We start from the raw sequence: 8,015 nt of genomic DNA on the forward strand, positions 1-8,015 counted from the left end.
CACAATTAAATCAAAATGTACAAGAGTAGAAGAAGGAACCCCCTAGGCCTCTCAGTCATCGTCCTCGCCCTCATTGGTGGTAGTATCATCCACCGCTATGAGTGTAGTGGAAGCATCATCCTCCAGTTCATCATATTCCTTATCTTCGCCCATCTCATCAACAATGGGCTCATCGTCATCCAAAGGCTCTTAAAATGTTGGGCCCATTGGGTACATATACATGGAAGTATCCGTCAGAGGGTAGCGGTCAGCCAATGCAGTCATCTCCTCATCAGTCACTAGAAAGCCACCAATCCACAACTGTAGCTCTGCCATACCAAACATTCTACCCATTCAACTATTGTGTCGGGCTTGTCGGTCAACGGCAGAAAACACCGACCCATGGGATGTATCCTGTGCCTTCGTCTTAGTCACATCTACAAAGCTACAAACCAAGTAAGGGACTCCTGGCATGCATAAGTCATGGACCTCTTATTCAACCCCCTTTTTCCCACAAATAACAGCCACCTTTTGTTGTTCCTGAACTTCATCATATTATGGTTTAGCACAGACCCAACATTTACCTGCAGCTCTTTCATTAACTGGTATACTAAAACAATCATATGCCGAGTGATATTAGACGCGTGTTTACAAGGAAGCAACACACTATACATAATTTTTAACCACACCCTAGCCTCGCTGTTGAGATGTGCATAGTGAAGCATAGAACGCCTCCTCGTATCCTTGGCCCTATCCCAAAGTGCAGCCGAATTAACACCGCACATGGTGTGAAAAATGTCTCTATAAGGAGGCTATTCTTTTATTTCCAAATTTGGATTAATCACAATGGGGGTCCCCATAAATTCATTCAATGACTAAGTAGTAAACTGGATTACTTTACCTCTCACCTTCACCTTACTACTACTAGACCGCTCAGTATTCCAATTAGTAAAAAAATTCACTAACAAGAGTAAGATTACACTCACCTTGGTCCTCGAAGATGTAGTGAAGACCCAAGTTATACACCATTTCGTGAATTTGGGGAAATTTGGCCTGTAGTCTGTCCTCATTGACGTATTCATCACCTATGTACTTTATTTACTTTTGGGACTCGAACCAATCCAATCCATAACTCTAAACCTCCTACTTTCTAAAGTGATATGGTGGAAGCCTTGTGCTTGTTGGTTCTGCAAAAGTGGATGCCCCACCCTTTCGAAGCCTTTTGCTACTCGTTTCCGTCTATACTTGCTTACCCTTGGGTGCTTTTAGAAGAAACAAAGAGGAATTTTTATAGGTGGGATCGATTTAGAGGCATATAGTGGTGGTGGGAGGTTATAAGAGAAAGGAAAGTGGTGTTTTGGAGTTTGGGGGTGGAGTTCAACAATGGAGGTGGTGGTTTGAAGGGTTGTAAATGAGGAAATATTAAGAAGAAGAAGAAGAGGTTTTGGTGTGTGGGAGATAAAAAATCGGTTGTGAGAGAAAGAGTGGAGTGAATGGGTTAGGTTTTAGGGAAAGGGGTCTTTTAACCTGGGGATTTTTGGAGTTGGGGCCCCGAACCCGTACTTGGGGCGATGGGGGCGTGACACTCCTCTATGGCACCCACCTGGAATTTCCCAAAACAAGGCTCAACATGGTGGGACAGGAATGTGCCCATCCAAGACTTCAGTAGTTTTAAGGCTAGCATGGCGCGCCTGCAGTGCGCCCAGCCAGGCCCTCAATAGTTTGGGTCATCGCGCCAACAGTGCCCCAGCCTTCCCATTCTCTAATTTTTTGCATTTCTCGCTCTGTGTGTCCGCTTTCTCAAGTTCTGAATTATCTTCTGTCACTCTGCGCATTAACCATACGAAGTTAGAAAAAAACATGGTGGGTTGCCTCCCTCCCAGTACCTTATATTTTTTATTGTGGCACTACTTGTTTTTCACAACTACAAATCATCGTTCACCTAAGATTACAAGAAAATAATATTAAAAAAATCTACCCTAAAAATAAAAATTACAAAAAGTTGAGTCCTATGTAGTTCTACAACTCACCAGCTGCATCCAGTATAGCGCCTGAGTTAACATTACGACATGACTCAACTCCTTCATCACTCATCTTCAAGCTCTACAACTTCCTCCCCACGGTCAATATCATTTCCAAATAAGTGCTTGACTCTCTTTCCATTCACAAAAAATGTAGATGTTTTCATTGCATTCCACAGTTCCATAGCTCCATAAGGTATCATACGCACCACATCAAAAGGACCACTCCACTTGGACCTTAACTTTCCTGGAAAAAGTTTAAGTCTATAGTTAAAGAGGAGTGCCTTTTGCTCTGATTCGAAGGTGCGAGTGATGATGTGATTTTCATGCCATCACTTTGTTTTTTCCTGGTAGAGCTTGGAATTTTCATAGGTGTGGAACCTAAACTCTTTTAACTCATGCAATGGTCCAACCGCTTTCTTTCTGCTAGTTCTAGGTCAAGATTCAACTTCTTGATTGCCCAATAGGCATGATTCTTTAACTCAACCGACAGATGACACGATTTACCAAATACCATATGATATGGGAAGGTCTTAATGAGTGTTTTGGATGCAGTTCTGTATGCCCAAAGTGCCTCATCCAACTTCGCTGACCAATCTTTCCTTTGGGCATTTACAGTCTTTTGCAAGATCTTCTTCACCTCTCTATTGGATACCTCGATCTACTTACTAGTTTGAGTATGATAAGCCATAGCTACCTTATGTCACACCCCATACTTTGCCAAAAGATTCTTTATTGTTTGGTTTATGAAGTGCTTTCCTCCATTACTGATAATGGCTCTAGGGGTACCAAAACGGGTGAAGATGTGCTTTTTCAAGAACATGCTCAGCACTTTTAAATCATTAGTAGGAAGAGACACATCCTTAACCCATTTGGACACATAGTCTACTACCACTAAGATATACTGGTTCCCTTGAGATGATGGGAATGGACCCATAAAGCCAATACCCCATACATCAAAGATTTCGACCTCTAGGATGTTGTGCAATGTCATTTCTTGTCTCCCTGATATGGTTCCCATCCTTTGACATTGATCAAAGTTCTTCACATACTCCACAACATCTTTAAATAATGTAGGCCAAAAGAAACTGATTTGTAGTACCTTATGGGCAGTGCGCTCCCCTACATGATGACCACCATATTGTGAAAAGTGGCAACTATCTAGTACTTAGCGCACTTCAGTTTCAGGATCACACCTTCTTATCATTCCGTCAGCACCCCGCTTGAATAAGTATGGCTTATCCCATATATAGAACTGGCCTCGTACATCAACCTTTTCTTCTATTAAAATGTCACATCTTGTAGGAACACTCCATTTATCAAGTAATTGATGACATCAGCATACCACAACAATTCCATCACCTCCAACCCTAACAACTGCTCCTCTAGAAATTCCTTTTTGATATGCATTTGTTCCCAAATATGAGTTGAACTCTCCAACTTGGAGAGATGGTTGGTCACCTGATTCTCATAGCCCTTGCGATCCTTGATCTCAATATCGAACTCTTGCAGCAACAAGATCTATCTAATGAGTTGTGACTTTGCATTAGTTTTGTTAAACAGGTACCTAAGAGATGCATGATCAGTATAAACAACAAATTTCATACCTACTAGATAGGATCTAAATTTTTCAAATGCATAAACTAGTGCCAGCATCTCCTTCTCCGTGATAGTGTAGTTAGGTTAGGCTAAGTCAAGAGTCTTGCTTGCATAGTAAATGGAATATAAGATCTTCTCCTTTTTCGGCCCCAAAACTGCCCCTACTGCTGTGTCGCTAACATCACACATGAGCTCAAAAGGTAACTCACAGTTGGGAGCTATCAAGATTGAGGCTTTAGTCATCCTCTTCTTCAATAACTCGAATGCCTGCATGCACTTATCATCGAATGTGAGCTTTACTTCCTTTTCTTGCAGACTGCACATGGTCCTAGCACTTTTGGAAAAATTCTAAATGAATCTTCTATTAAACCCAGCATGTTCTAAGAAGTTGCGGACACCTTTCACTGAAATTGGAGGAGGTAATTTCTCTATCACCTTTATCTTAGATCTGTCTACCTCCAGTCCCAGTTTTGACACTTTGGGACCCAACACAGTCCCCTCCTTCAATAGGAAATGACATTTTCCCAGTTTAGGCCAAGATTGGTCTCTTTACACCATGCTAAGACCCTATCCAAGTTCTGCAAACACAAGTCAAAAGAATCCCTAAAGACTGAAAATTCATCCATAATAATCTCTACAAAATCCTCGATCATGTCATAAAAGATCACCATCATACACCGTTAGAAGTGGGCGGAGCATTGCGCAAGATGAATGGCATGCACTTGAATGCATATGTTCCATAGGGACACATGAATGTAGTCTTTTCATGGTCTTCAGGTGCAATTGAAATCTAATTATACCTTTAGTACCTATCCAGGAAGCAATAGTATTCCTCCCCAGCTAGTCTGTCTAACATCTGATCAATGAAAGAAATTGGGTAGTGATCCTTCCTTTTCGCTTCATTCAGTCTACGGTAGTCCATGTAAATTCTCCATCCAGTGATTGTTCTGGTGCGGATTAACTCATTATTCTCATTTGTGATCATAGTCATCCCCCCATTTTTGGGTGCACACTAGACTAGACTCACCCATTTACTGTCTAAGATAGGGTATATGATGTCTGCATCCAACTACTTAATAAACTCTTTCTTACCATATCCTTCATCATATAATTTAGTCTACATTGAGGTTGTGCAACTGGTTTATGCCATTCCTTCATGAAAATCTTTTGCATGCACAAAGCTGGGTAGATCAGCCATTTCCCAGCCCCTAGCTTTCTTTCTTCATCTAAGCACCTCCATACCTACTGTAACCTACACTTCAGACAAAGAAGATGAAAGTATTACTAGTAAAGTAACATTGGCACTAAAAAATACATACCTGAGATAAGATAAAAGTGGTTTCAACTCCAATTTAGGAGCTTCTTTAGTTGAAGGCTTGGGTGAAGGACCCAACACTCTATTCAATAGCTCCACGTGTTTTTTCCACATGCTCATATTGGGAGTATCTAACATGCCAGCAATTTCTTGTGCTACAACATCACCCTCTATATCTTGACCCATTAACACTTTCTCCATAGGGTCTCTTGATTCCACACATTTTATAACACTGCCTCATCAATCATAATTATCACAAACAGCTTCACATGTATAACAACAACTTCAATGCATTATACACATCAAATACCTCTACCTTGTCATGAGCTCTTATTGTGAGCCTTCCAGCCGCTACATCTATCAATGCCCATCCTGTTGCTAAGAATGGGCATCCCAAAATGAAAGGGACCTCCGAGTCTGGCCTAAAGTCTAAGATGACAAAGTCTATAGGGAAAATGAAAGATCCTACATGGACTACGACATCTTTAATGATTCCATCCGACCTAGCCACTGAGAGATCTGCCAGTTGCAACAAGATGGTGGTAGGCTTTGGATCCCCCAAGCCTAGTTTCTTGAACATAGAGGTAGGCATCAAGTTGATACTTGCAACCAAATCACAGATTCCTCTTGCATTAACATACCTGCCAGTGGTAACCTATACAGTGAAGCTCCCCAGATCTTTCTGCTTGGATGGGAGCTTAACTTTATTTGGAATTCTGGAACTACACTCCTTAGTGAGTGCCACTATTTTATACTCAGCCAACTTTCTCTTGTTGGACACAATGTCATTGACATACTTGGCATACTTTGGGATAACCTGCAAAACATCAATCAAAGGTAAATTAATTTGTACCTATTTTAGCAAGTCGATGAACTTCTCAAAGCACTCCTCCTCCTTCTTCCTCTTGAACTTTTAAAGGAATAGTGGAGGAGGTTTTTCTTTTGGTGCTTCATCTACTTTCGACCTTCTAGATTTACCTTCTTCCCCAACTTTTCCTTTACCTCTCACCTCAGCCGATTCAGTTTGAGTAACCAATTCCACAAGTCAGCAACCACTATGGGTGCTCATGGCATTCACCTGTTTGGGGTTTGGGTTAGTGTTACATGGAAAACCTCCTTGTTGGCGAGAGTTCTGTGCACTTTCCACTTGCCCTAACTATTTTTCTAAGTTCTGAGTTGCTAGCTGGTTTTCATGTACATCTACAACCAACTTGGCTTGGTCAGCCATGATCTGTTTCAACATGTCTTCAACACTCTTGTTTCCTTATTTTCCCATTTGTTGGTTCCCATGATTATAGTGTTATGCACCTCCTTGTAGCCTGAATTGAGTTTTCCCTTCATGTTGAATTTGCTGATTTGCACCCCAAGAGAAATTTGGGTGGTTCCTCCAATTTGGGTTGTAAGTATTACCATAGTTTTGTTCACCTCCACCCTTTGGTGCATTACCCATGAAGTTCACAGACTCAAGATTAGCTCCACAGTACTCGGCTACATATTCACTACTTCCACATACCTCGCACCACATTGGTTGCTGCTGAACTATATTTACCGGAGCCTACTACTGTTCCAATGTCAAATTGTTTTAATATATGTCATCATATTCTGCATTGTTGTAATTTGTGCAGTTAAGGCTGTCATAGCATCAACTTCTAACATGCCTGCTTGTTTCTGCAACACAGGCCTGGAGTTCCCTCAATTCCACTCAGGATTTCCCTAAGATATGTGATCAAGAAATGTGTAGAGCTCATCATAGGTCTTCTCCAGCGCCTGTCCACCCACATCAAAATCAAGAAGAATTTTGGTATTGGGTTCCAACCCCTCAATGAAGGTTTGGATCAACACCTTATTCACTTGACGATGGTGATGACAACTAATGAGTAAGGATTTAAATCTATCCCAGGCTTGGTATAAATTCTCTCCATATTTTTATTTAAAACTTAAGATTTCACTTCTCAGCTTGGCTGTCTTCCCTGAACAAAAGAACCTAATTAGAAACTTGCGAGCCAAATCATTCCATGAAGTGATTGAGTTTTATAGTTCCGAATTCAACCACCATTTTGATTCCCCCAACAGAGAAAAGGGAAATAATGTGAGCCTCACCTAATCAGGAGATATCCCAATTGACATGTAAGTATACTGATTTCCAGAAAGTTCTGGATGTGTACTTGGGGATCTTCATGAGGCAAACCAGTAAACTGCCCATTAGTGTGCAAAAGTTGCACTGTATTCTACTTCAGCTACAATCTACCTCTAGCTAGCAGTTTCTGAATATTGCAGGTGACATTCGCTGTGAGTGGGACTGCCACATTACGCACTGTCCTCGCTGCCATCTCTACAGGTACCACCTCTGGCATATCTTGATTATCCTCTAGATTGAGTTGTTGTACTGGATATTGAGAAGCCGCTCTTAACCTTTGTTGATGTAAGAATCTTTCAGGCTCAGTTAGTGGCTTCACAATCTCCCCACTTCTGTCCAGTGTACCATCCGAGTTACTTACAAGAATTCAAAATTAACTTTTTTTGATGGGTTATTTAATTACTGATTCATAGGGTTGATATTACAATCATGGTCTTTCGACCTCTAATTGCCTATCTTTATCGGCAGCCTAACTACATCGTTGAGCGGGGATAGACATATATCAATAAAAACTAATTAATCTATCTTTCTATTTCTTAACCAAACGCGGTATATATGTATGTGTCAGTAGCATCATATACACAAATCATCCTAAGTTAACCTAGAATGAACACGTTCTCTATATTCTTTGTTTTATCTCCTCATCTTCTTCCGAATTCAAGGTAGACAACACATGTATTCTAATGCTGGCCAAACATTAAAATAATAAAAATGAAAATGCAGGAGTGATTAGAAGCAGTAACCCATTATCGACCAAACTCAGATAATATTAAGTCATAACTTCATAGCTACAGCCCTAGAACTAGGGCTTTAGCTATTCATGCTTACCAAAACTACCAAAAGAAAGAAGAAGAAAAGAAACGTAAGTTGTGTATACCCTTCTCTCTATTTTCCTTCCAAAAGCATACGTCCCCCGTCCAAAAAGCCCTAAGGGTCTATTTATAGGGTTTGGGAAACAACTCTT

At 40.8% G+C, this 8,015-nt stretch overlaps 1 non-coding gene across 1 annotated transcript; it reads left to right on the top strand.

Annotated features, from left to right (window-relative positions):
* The first annotated feature begins 6,766 nt into the window (after positions 1 to 6,766).
* On the top strand, positions 6,767 to 6,873 carry LOC129893646 (small nucleolar RNA R71). The gene has a single exon (XR_008767535.1). It is a non-coding gene; the product is annotated as a small nucleolar RNA R71 (small nucleolar RNA).
* Positions 6,874 to 8,015: the final 1,142 nt, after the last annotated feature.

Source organism: Solanum dulcamara, chromosome 6 (assembly GCF_947179165.1).
Source record: "Solanum dulcamara chromosome 6, daSolDulc1.2, whole genome shotgun sequence".
In the NCBI taxonomy this organism is placed as follows: domain Eukaryota; kingdom Viridiplantae; phylum Streptophyta; class Magnoliopsida; order Solanales; family Solanaceae; genus Solanum; species Solanum dulcamara.